General features: G+C 43.0%; 1 protein-coding gene across 2 annotated transcripts in view; it reads right to left on the bottom strand.

Annotated features, from left to right (window-relative positions):
* BMP2K (BMP2 inducible kinase) overlaps nucleotides 1-11,608 on the bottom strand; it is a 92,914-nt gene that overhangs the window by 1,387 nt on the left and 79,919 nt on the right. The window lies entirely within an intron of this gene.

Raw genomic sequence — 11,608 nt, 5'->3', positions numbered from 1 at the left:
CTGAAGAAGCAAAAAAAACTATTCAAGTATCCAATGCACGGAAGGACTATTTGCACTAAGCATTCATATGTGCTGTAACACAGGCACTACAAACCTGTCAGTTACCTTAGCGGGAAATACTGTATCTGTTCTTTGTGATTAGGCTTAGGGAATGGACTTATTCTGAACCAGATGCGGTGGGTAGAATCTTTAGTGCCGACAAGCTTATTTCTTGTTATAACCTGCACAGACCACTGAAACTTACTCAGTTGTCTGGAAGCACCCAGAACAGGCTTACACCGAGACCATCTCAACCATCATCATAAGGACCGTTGGGGTTGCAGCGATGGTACAGACGGAGGGCGTCTGTTTACACAAGGCCACCGGGCTTTGATCCCCGGCACGTGTGCTCCCCTGAACACTGCCACGAGTGATCCTTGAGCTCTGCCTGGTGTGATCCCAAAACAAAGCAACGACCAAAAAGAACGCTAGCTAACTTCCCCGACTCAGATGCCACTTTCAATGACTTTCTGCTTCATATTTTAACTCCATGCTAAGTTTTATAGCTTATATGTTTAGAGTCATGTACACACAAGTGACATCTGTTTAGTTCCATGTTTCGTGATACTATTTTTGGAGGGAAATGGCTTGCAACCAATGCAGGGACCTGAGAACATGCTTAGCAATACTCAGCCAGCTGGGACAAGAGGTACACCCCCATGACAGTGCTCAGGGGATCGCAGCGGTGGTGCTTGGGGGCATGCCTTACCATCAGCCCTGATCCTGGTGCTCTCTCCAACCACGTTTGCACTATAATTTACTATTTGCATTGGCGTTTTTTCCAAATCAGCATCTTCTGCGTGCATCCCCGTAGCTTGACCCACCTTAAGCTAAGGTACTGAAATGAGGCTGTACCAAGATCTGTGTTCTACATGGCACAGCTCCCTGCTCCTATAAATATCTGTACTACTGGCATTATCTTAATAAAAGTATGCTGACTTTTTAACTATTTTCATCGTATGATTTTTACAAATTATCAAATTGAGGTTTGACAATTTGTGTAGACAGAAGCAACTTTCCTCCTCTAACACATTGATATTCTCTGTGGACAGTGTACGGTTTATAATGTAGTCGTTAGTTTAAATGACAGTGCACCGCCTACTCCATCAACTGGCCGATCTATTAATTATCTAGAGGTAGGGATTAATCTGTATTGACCCAACCACACAGCCCTTCATTCATCCCCAACCCCCTTTGATTAAGATTAAATATTTTCAAAGCAATCACAGTTGGAAGTAAAGCTTACAATAAAGAAAAAAATAGATTATGGAAGGATAATTAACTTTCCTTAATTAAAATGGTGTGAAGAGATGGCATGAGGTCCTTGCCTTGCATGCGGCTGACTCTGGTTCAGTGGCCCCGAAAGGTCCCCCAAGGATGCCTGGAGCAACCAAGAACAGAACCGGGAAGAACCCCCAAGCACTGTCAGACGAGCCTCACAACCTGAAAAACACATGGTGGCTCTAAGGCCTGTGATACCTTTTTGTCTTTGAAAGGCCACAATCGCTGGCTATGTGTCACTAAGATCCTTTGAAGATATGTTTGTTCCCAGTGTGACATCCTCCCTCTGCAGGTTTTTCCCACTGTCTTAAAACACACCCAGGGAGTGGATCTCGTCTCCTCCCCATGAAGACACATCTGTCTTATAAATCGAATACTTCCCGTGACCACGGAGCCTCTCACCGCCTCCAACTCCACGCCAAGGGATCCCTTTCCCCTTCACGTGTGCTCCTGTTGGGTCCGAGCGCGCTCAACGGGACGTGCGTGCAGGCGGCCTCGCTCTGATCCCTGCTACCGCTGGGAACGACTCCCAAGCATGCGTGCACCCGCTGGGTGTGACTGGCCAAAGGGCTCCCTCCCAGCTCCCTCCGATTAGGGAATGACACCTCAGCCGTTGTACAAACTAGGAGCAATCATTTTCCCATTTCCCCCTCCAGTCGTGATTTGTTCCCTTCTCCCTGGCTCTTGTCTATGTTTCTCCTCATTGCTAACCTAGTGACATTCCAGCCCCCAAACCTCCCTGCCTGCCTCCAGTCTCCGATCCCTCCAGCTGATCTGCAGCACTTCACTAGAGTAACTTGCACGAACACTACAGGCACCAGCTCAAACCCTTCCAACGCCTAAAGGGAGCCCTGCTCTCCCTGGGGCCTGTCCTACCACCTGACCCTGACGTCTCCCGTGGGTAGTTCTTTCAAGAGTCGTTCCTGGACTCTCCCTGAAAACATCTGGGTAAAGGTGTTTGGTTTCATGTCATCTTGCTACCTGGCCTCTGAATGTTGGCTACCAAAGGACTCAGGAACCTGGGACCAGGGGAACAGCTCAGAGGTCTTAGAGCACTGGCCCTGCACTCTCCAAGTTCGAGAGTTCACACATACACAGACCCAACGCCGCCACCCGCACAAGTGTGGCTGTGGCAGCGTGGCTGGGTTAGCCTGTTCAGCTGTGTGATTCCTGACCCACACCAATCCCCAGCGACAGCACAGTCGGGTATGTGTAACTGCAACTAAAGGGGAACAGCCCTCCTCACGGTGATTCACTAACAAAAAATAATAATTTTAAAAAATTTAAAAATTTTAAAAAGTGAAAAAAAATTTAAAAATAAGTAAATAAATAGGACAACCCCTGGTGGGCACAAACATGTGACTGCAGTCCATGTGCAAGCACACTCTTATGCACACGTAACCTGTGCCAAAGGCGAGTAGTAGAGCCCGATGTGTGACCTGTGAGATCGCCAGGGTTCGTGCTGAAGTGCGAGCACGACAGACAGGGGTGTACCATGGCCACCACCACCACAGCCAAGGGACACGGCAGGCAGACAGTCCCTCAGGAGCCCGGCAGGCTTTGCTACGTAGCCCCCTCAGTGCTGTGACACAGTGAGTACCTGAAGGAAGTCAGGTTCCAGCACTCCCGCGTCTCAGCAGGTCACCAGGAACTAAAGCTCTTTCCAACAGCTCCCAAAGGCGTTCTGGCCCTCTGGTCCCTTTCCAGAGAGAAACATTCGATGCTCCCCGGAAATCTACCCTCCTCTTCAAATGCAAAAGCATGAAGTGCCCCCAGTTGCACATGCAGCGACCACCACCTTGGATTATTCCAGTGCCCCCAGGGAAAGGTTCTAGAGGAAACACTCAAAAAAAAAAAAAAAAGACACATTGAATCCCCAGTGCTCCTGCTGACCCTACAAGCCTTCTCTGTTGGTCCTTCTGTACTGCGTTCACTTGTTCTGCCTAACATGTCAGTCATTCATTCCTATTCCCGTCCACAGTGAATCAGACTTGCCGAGGGAGGCAGGCAGCTCTGAGCTCACAGCACTGGACACACATTTTGCACATTTGGGACAAAAGTTACACTGAAAGATAAACATCACTTTCCTTTGAATTGGAGGTGTGGGAGGGGGTGCACACCTTTCTCCTTTTATTAAGTATAATAAATTATTGATATTTTAATTTGAGAATTCAGTCACTCACAATAACTGACTTGAAGCCTCCTGAGACTGTACCACAATCTCCACTGATTGTACCCCCGGTGATGAAACGGTGCCTGTGTTCAGTTTTCAAGCAAATGCGGAGAGTAATGAGTGTAAGTAACCAGAGAGGGGAGCTGGGGCGGGGCAGCGGGAGTCAGCGGCATACACCCACTCTGCCCGTCGGCCAAGCCGCCCGCAGCGCTGACCGGAGGCAGCTGTGCAGAGGACAGGTCAAAGCTGCTAAGGTAAAAAGTGGATTCAAGAATGAAGCGGGATGTTTGAGAGAGAGCAAGTGGGCCAGTGTGGCCAGAGCACAACGAACAAGGGCAATATTGTGCAAGATGAAGGAGCAGGGCAAAGGGCCAGTCCTTGGAAGCACCGTTATAAAAATAAGTTTAGGTTTTATTCTAAGGCCTTTATGAAAGTAAGTATAGATTTTATTCCAAGGTCAGTGTGTGAAGCAGCCGTTACCAATGGGTGACATGATCAGATCTAAACGGCAAAAATACAAGCTTGACCCCCAGCAACCACACAGGCGCTCTCGCTCTCTCTCTCTCTCTCTCTCTCTCTCTCTCTCTCTCACACACACACACACACACACACACACGCACACGCACGCACACACACATAACACACACCAGCAACTTGAAAACTGCTATGAAGGAAACAAAGAGGGAATACGCAATTACACCATTCAGGATGTGTAATTTCTTTATGAGCTCCTGAAGATATTTCTTTTTTCTCTATTCTTGACAAAAATGCTTTCTTCGCTGTCTTCTAAAATTCTTTGGCAGGGTTGGCAATGTTTGGGGAGATGGAGGGAAGGGGAGGAAAGGTGGAGAGAGAGTGAGAGTGAGAGAGAGAGAGAGAGAGAGAGAGAGAGAGAGAGAGAGAGAGAGAGAGAGAGAGAGAGAGAGAGAATAAACCGAAGTAGGAAGATCAATTAGGGAAGAAAGAACAGGTAATTCAAGTCACACATTAGGGTGGCCCAGATCCTTAAGCTGTGTTTGCAGCCCCATATGGGGTCATGCAACTGAATGTAGAGTTTGATTTATTTTTTAAAAAAGGTTTTAAAAAGTCTTTAAAAGATGCAGGATTTCAGGAAGAGGGGTGGCAGAGACAGTCCAGTGGGCAGGGCGCTTGCCTTACGACGTGGCAGCAACACGGCTTGGATCCCTGGCACCCCATATGAGCCTCTGAGCTTCAAGCACCACAGGGGAGAGCGCCAAAACATAATACACGATAAAATTTCTCAGGGCCCTAAGTGGGAAACATTTAAGAAATTCTGAACTAGATGGTGATGGAAGAATTAGAGAACTGGAATGGTAGTGATAAAAAAAAAAAGCCAGTGGACACATCAAAAATTTGATTTTGGATAGGTCGTTCAATTTTAGCTGGAGAAAAAAAAAAAACAGAAAAACTTCAAGGGATGCAGATGAGATGAAGGGCCCCACCTAGAGAGAGAGAGAACAAAAGGGAATGCCCTGCCACAGAGGCGGGGTGGGGTGGGGGGATGGGATTGGGGGTGGGAGGGATGCTGGGTTCACTGGTGGAGGATGGGCACTGGTGGAGGGATAGGTTCCAGAACACTATGACAGAAACACAAGCACGAAAATGTGTAAATCTGTAACTGTACCCTCACGGCGATTCACTAATTTAAAAAAAAGAATTTAGGGTTTTTCCCCATTTTCATAAAAAAAAAAAAAAAGTGTGGAGGGGGGAAAGGAAGCCGACAAGGCCAGGGAATAAAGGGGAAGAGCGACCTGCAAAGCAAACTGAAAGGGACAGGAGGGAGCCGGCCCAGCAAAGTCCAGTCACATGGGGAAACTGAGGAAGGTGTGACAAACCAGTCCCCACACTAGGGCAGAAAAGCGCCTCAGCGAGAAGCAGGAGGTAGTGGAGAATAATTCCACCAGGTTGGGGCTGGTGGTCGACGATGGAGCTTTGGAAAAGGGGGAGTCCGGGAGGAACTTCACCAAGTTACGGTTAATTCGCATCTATTACTCACCTGCACATTCCCTGAAACCACCAGGAGCTTGATGCTTAATCTGCTACAAAAATTTACAACAGGTTTATCTTAAATCCTGATTAAAGCCAAATCAAATGCAGATTCTTGAGTTTAACTTCATGCGGCTATCCTTCTGATATTAAAAACAAAGATTACTTTAGGATTGGCTTGAGAATTTTTTTTTCCTTTATTCATTCTGAGTTTTTTATTCAAAAGCAAAGGGAGGGGGAGAAGCTGCAGTAACACAAAAGATTTGCAATCCAGCCTTCATTTTGGTAGTTCCCCTAAATTTCAACTTATTACTTGCACTCCAGCTGTTTACCTATGCATAATTACTGTGCTACCCCTCTTGCCTGCTCACAGTCACCTCCAGGAACATTGCAGTGTTCCTCAGAAGTGGATCCTACGGAACACTAACCATGGAACAAGAACCAGGAGTCTGTGGTCGCCGCCAACTGACTTGACGACACGCTGCCTATCTGTCACTGCTTCCACCCCGAGCGGCCTGGCAAATGCACGGTGCATCCAGAAGCCATTCGGGTGTGCACCACGGGGGTCTCACACCCACTGCAGTGCTTGGTCAACCTGTTACGGTGCTGTAAGTCCTACACAAGAGAACAGCAATTTTAGGGTACCCAAGATTATCTGAATTTACTTCACTCAAACTCAACAAATTTAACTATCACCATCACCTCCAGGGCAGGGCAAAAAAAAAAAATCTGTTACTCATCTTGGGATAGGGTGTGACTCAATGGTAGAGCACATGTGTCCCTTGTGTAAAGCCCTGGGTTCTCCAGCACTGCTAAATGATGTGTCAACCTATGTACTCATAATCCACAATCACATCCATCAGACTCCAACCTTCCTGCAACATTTCTGGGCTGTAAATTTTGAAAGTGAACCCAGAGACGAGGGGGGAGGGGCAAGTATAACTCTCTGGCTCTTTCAAGAGAAACTGAGGCTCACTTTAGAACTGACAAGAAGTAAGTAGGTAAGCAAATATAAACCTACACACCATTGCAAATGTACGAAATGTGATTCTTTAAAATGTGACTTCATAGCTAAGCATGCCATCAAATTTATTGTTTTTTGTTTTTTTTTTTGTTTGTTTCACAACGGGTAGAGTTCAGAGCTTATTCCTGGCTGTGTGCTCTGGGATCACTCCTGGTGAGGCCCAGAGGACCCCAGAATCTGTATGCTGTATCTTTCGTATATCCTCTTCATCACTATTCTTCATTACTTATTCTTCATTACTAGCATTTTTTTAACAGGTGCATCAAATTTCATCAACTAAATAGATTACAACTTACATATTTACCTCATATTGGTTATACAGAATGAAATTTATTTTCTCCTACTATATCAAACATTTTTACATTTTTTCCAAATTTTATATCATATCTTTGTTCTTAAATATAAGGCTAAAAACACAAAAGAACAAAAATATTTTGTGTTAAGCAACTTTCAAAAAGAATTGTGCCAAACCACAACACCCAAAAAGAGAGAGTGAGCAAAAGGGAATGCCCTGCCACAGAGGCAGGGTGGGATGAAGGGGACAGGGTGGTGGTGGTGGGAGGGATGCTGGGACCATTGGTGGTGGAGAATGGGCACTGGTGGAGGGATGGGTACTCGATCATTGTATGACTGAAACGTAAGCATGAAAACCTGTAAGTCTGTAACTTTGTCTCACGGTGATTCACTAATAATAATAAAAAAAAAAAAACCAAAGATCAAGAAATCCATATCATGTTAAAAAAAAATACTAGGCTGTTAAGTGTGGCACTCACAGAAAGCAATTAATTCAAACTGCAGTTTCATGAGAAACCAAGGAAAATTGAAAATAAAACCACTTTATGTTGGGAGGAAATTTGTACTTCTTTATGTAGATGAATCAATGATGATGTATACAAAAAACCAAGAACAAAAGCAGTCTTTAATAATCATAGTAACTCTAGGAAATCTAAGAGGCTGTGCAAGAAAAAAATAGGCAATCATGATATACTAAACCCTTGGCAGTGCAAATATTTGCATATTAAAAATATACAGATAAACAAGTATGTCAAAACCATAATGGAAGGACAGGGGAAAAACACATAATATTGTGGGGGTATGGGGTTAACAGTGTCATCTACGTTTTCATCTTTCTAAAAGGAAGTGTATGTAAATTTCAGGTATGTGTGTTACATAAGACTTGCTAAATCCAGCTTTTTAAAGTATGGAACACATGCTTGCTTTAAATAGTTTATAAAATAGTTTATAAAATAATGAAAAAATAAAAAGTAAAAATCGATTCATTATAATTTCAGTTATAAGTTTCAATAAAATTTTTTTCATTCAAAAACCAAGACTTCAACTTCCAATTTAAAAGAAATGTGTAAGGAAAAGTAAATTCAGGACAGTACTACTTTTTTTCTTTCCTTTTGTATATACCTAATTTTGAAATTTTGTAACAGTGTAGGTAACACAGTTAAAATACTGTTAACACTTATGTATTGACACCTGACCTCCGCCACCTGGCAGGCCCATGTTCAGACCCCAGACCCTTTGCTCGTTCATTTTTCAGGTGAAGTTGACCTCCAGGATGAACCTCCCAGGCCTTTTCAGAACAGGAAGAGGATTCCCTCCCCTCCTACCTGAGTCCCAGCAGCCTCCATGGCAGACCTCTACCACCTCTGGAAGCCCACTCTGACCCGCAACTCTGTTCAGCATTGCTTGTAGCCTGAACCGTGTGGCCACACAAGCCACGCAAAAGCTCTACTTATCTCGCCTAATACTTAACACAACCTCTGTCACTGGGTAAGGACCCGTCGGGAAAGAAAAGAGCAACAGTCAGTGTAACTCCTCAGAGAGCTCCCCACTCAAACAAACTACCAAGACGTATCCTCAGAACATAGCAAGAATGGGGAAGACCCATCAAAGTCCACCACACTCAATGAATGAAGACAAGAGAAAAAAGTACACGTAAACAGGTGTCCAGGAAGAGAATGCAGCCAGCCGATACACATGTGGAGAATTATTCCTGTCACTTGTTATCAGCAAAATTCAAATTCAAAAGGCAATGAGATATCATCTCACACCAGAGCCAACGTGTCAGAAAGACTGAAAGCAACCGATATTGGTAGAGACCGGCTAACAGGAATTCTCATCATTGCTGGAGAGAAGTCATCCAGACCCAATATCTATGGACACATCTCACTAAATTAAGAACAGAGCTTCAATATGACCCAGTGATTCCATGTCCCGGTATCCCAAGAACACAAAAACTGACTCAAAAAGATATACGCATACTTATGTTCACTATAGTGCTAAGTCCAAATGTCCGACGAGAGATGAATGGATAAAGAAGTTGTGCTCTCTACATATAGGAGTATATAAAAGAAAAAATTAAATCCTGCAGTTTGTTGCAACTAGGAGAGAGCTAGAGAGGGCATCATGTTAAACGAAGTCAGAGAAAGGATGACCAAACACAGGATGATCTTACCTAAGTTTGGTATATAAAGAAACAAAGCAAGGAAATCGTGTCATCACCAAGTGATGACAAACCCTTGGCATTTAACTGCAGAACTGAGATGTTTACCAAGCGGTGGGGAAGAGTAGGGAAGAAAGAGGCAGAAATAAGGACAGTGATAGAAGGTCCTGGGCACATTCGTGTCAGTGAGGATACAGTAATTATGCACATCTATACCAAAAATTATAATTTTTTTTCCATTTTCTACCTAAAGCTAACAGAAAAGTTAGCTTTTGGTTCAGTAGATAAATTATTAACTATTAGAAGAAAATAAATTAAGTCCCCAAAATCTTACCTAAAAATTACATATGAACAATTATTTCTACACTATAAATGAATAGATCAGTTCAAAACAGGTCAGTTACTTTTCATATTTTTATTTTAATTATATATCTTGATAACTATAATTAAAATGCTAACAAAAAGAATGATCACCATTTCTTCTCTTTGAAGGCACATTTCTCCTATAACCACTCCATCCTTTTGTAGTCTATGTAGTCAACTTTCCATAACCAAATGATTCCAATGCTCATTTTCGATCTAAATCTGAAAATATTTGTTTTGAAGAAGTAAAATTTATATCTAAAAGCATTTTTATAGTCACTATCCTAATCTAAGGCATAAGAATTTTTAGGAAATCACATTTTTCCATATACCCAGTATTTAGTTAATAGTTTGGCTAAATGTCAGTATTCAAAAATAGACAACTCACCCTTTCAAACTTTAATAGACTATCTAAAAAGGAAAAGCAAAATAAAAGAAGCAAAAATAAAATACGCAGAGAAAAGACAAATCACTGAGGCCACTGAGACTAGCCTGTACTGTTACTCATTTCCCCAGAGCTCTCCTTGAAGCTACTGAAAGGGAGAAGTGACATAGGTGTATGCAAACCTGGAACGTCTGTGCAACCCCTCCGGGAGTGTAAAAACCAACTTGTCTGACTGCTTTCTGCAACACGTGCTACGCTTCTGAGAGCTTACAAAGACCATTTTGAGATATTATGAATTTTTAAAGCTTGTTAAAAACACTCTTCATAACCTAGTGTGCTTATGTTGCAGGAGAGCACGTTTATGGTGATCAGACAGGTAGAATAAACTGTCTTCTTCAGTTAATGAAGCTATGTCCTTAATGAAAAAGATAATCTGAAGAAATCTGGCAGAAAATGGTCGAAACAACTGATTTCAATAAGTGGCAAAAGGCAAAGCATGTCAAATGAAAGCACAGGGAAACACAACATAGTCTAGAAAATCAAATCCCCACCATAAAAAGCTGTGGTGGTGCCTAAATAAACTCAATAAACTCAATAAACAGAAATCCTGGACTCTTATTTCTTATTTGGGCTTTGTAATCAGAAGCTTTTCTTTGGCTGTTGTCCTGTGTCAATTTTTCAAGTGGCAGCAGTAACAGTGTGGCTTGCCTGTGAAACAAGCCCCACATCCTCTTACCAACACTGCACCACCCTGGGGAGGGCATCCATTAATCGTTCTCTTTGGTTTTTAAACTTCAAAAAAATGGAAGAATATTTAGTCTGTATGTGGCTTCTCTGATTTAGCAGTGTGAACAATTCTTTTGCTGTTCTTGTAGATTGCTCATTCACATAGGTGGACAGATACAAATATGCTGTACTTAATTCATTCTGTGTGAGTAGACACCTGAAGGGTTTTCAGTTTCAACTCATGAATAAAGCTGTGCATCATGAAGAAAAAAAGGAAGAGGGGCTGAAGCGATAGCACAGCGGGTATGGCATCTGCCTTGCACGCAGCCAACCCAAGTTTGATTCCCAACATCCCATAGGGTCCCCCAAGCACTGCCAGGAATAATTTCTGAGTGCAGAGCCAGGAGTAACCCCTGTGCGTTGCCGGGTGTGACCCAAAAAGCAAAAAAGAAAAAAAGGAAGAAAGAAAAGGAACAGAGCCAGTTTGGCTGGTATTTACCTAAAACTGTGGGTGAAACTATTCCGTGGGAGATGCTAACTGTGGGTGAAACTATCCCCTGGGAGAAGCTGTAATAGTCCCGGGGGTGCTGAGGGGGTGGGGGCAGGGTAGAGTAGCCTTGAGTATACCTGGGGGTTCCTTGTATCTGTTCACTTAAAGAAGGTATATTTCCTAAGGGCACTAAGTTAATTTGTTTTGTTTTGTTTTCCTGAAAAGAGGATAGTAGTCCCAACAAATTCCCTGACCTAGAATATGTAAATAAGAAAGTAAGATTTCTTCCGTTCCTTTACTAAGATAAAAACTTTCATCCACTACCATATATATATATATATATATATATATATTATAATTTTACTCCCAAAAACTATGCACTCAAATCCATTTATTCCAAAATAAGAACCTATTCTATTTTACTACCTTCGAAAGAGTTAACCAGATATTTTCAAAATATTGCTAAAATATTTTAAAGTAATACTTAACAATACTTCTGGACTGAAATTAAAAGCAACACCTGTAAGAAGGAAAGAATACACAAAACAGGGCAGGAGAGTATGGTGAGTAAGGCACTTGCCTTGCCCACAGCCAGCCCAAGTTCAATTCCTGGCACTGGTATTATGAGCCCCAGTAAGAAGGACCCCTGAACAGAATCAGGAGAA

The sequence above is a fragment of the Sorex araneus genome, chromosome 5 (assembly GCF_027595985.1).
Source record: "Sorex araneus isolate mSorAra2 chromosome 5, mSorAra2.pri, whole genome shotgun sequence".
NCBI lineage: Eukaryota > Metazoa > Chordata > Mammalia > Eulipotyphla > Soricidae > Sorex > Sorex araneus.
The sequence above is the reverse complement of the archived record's forward strand: the minus strand, read 5'-3'. Positions and strand labels throughout refer to the sequence as shown.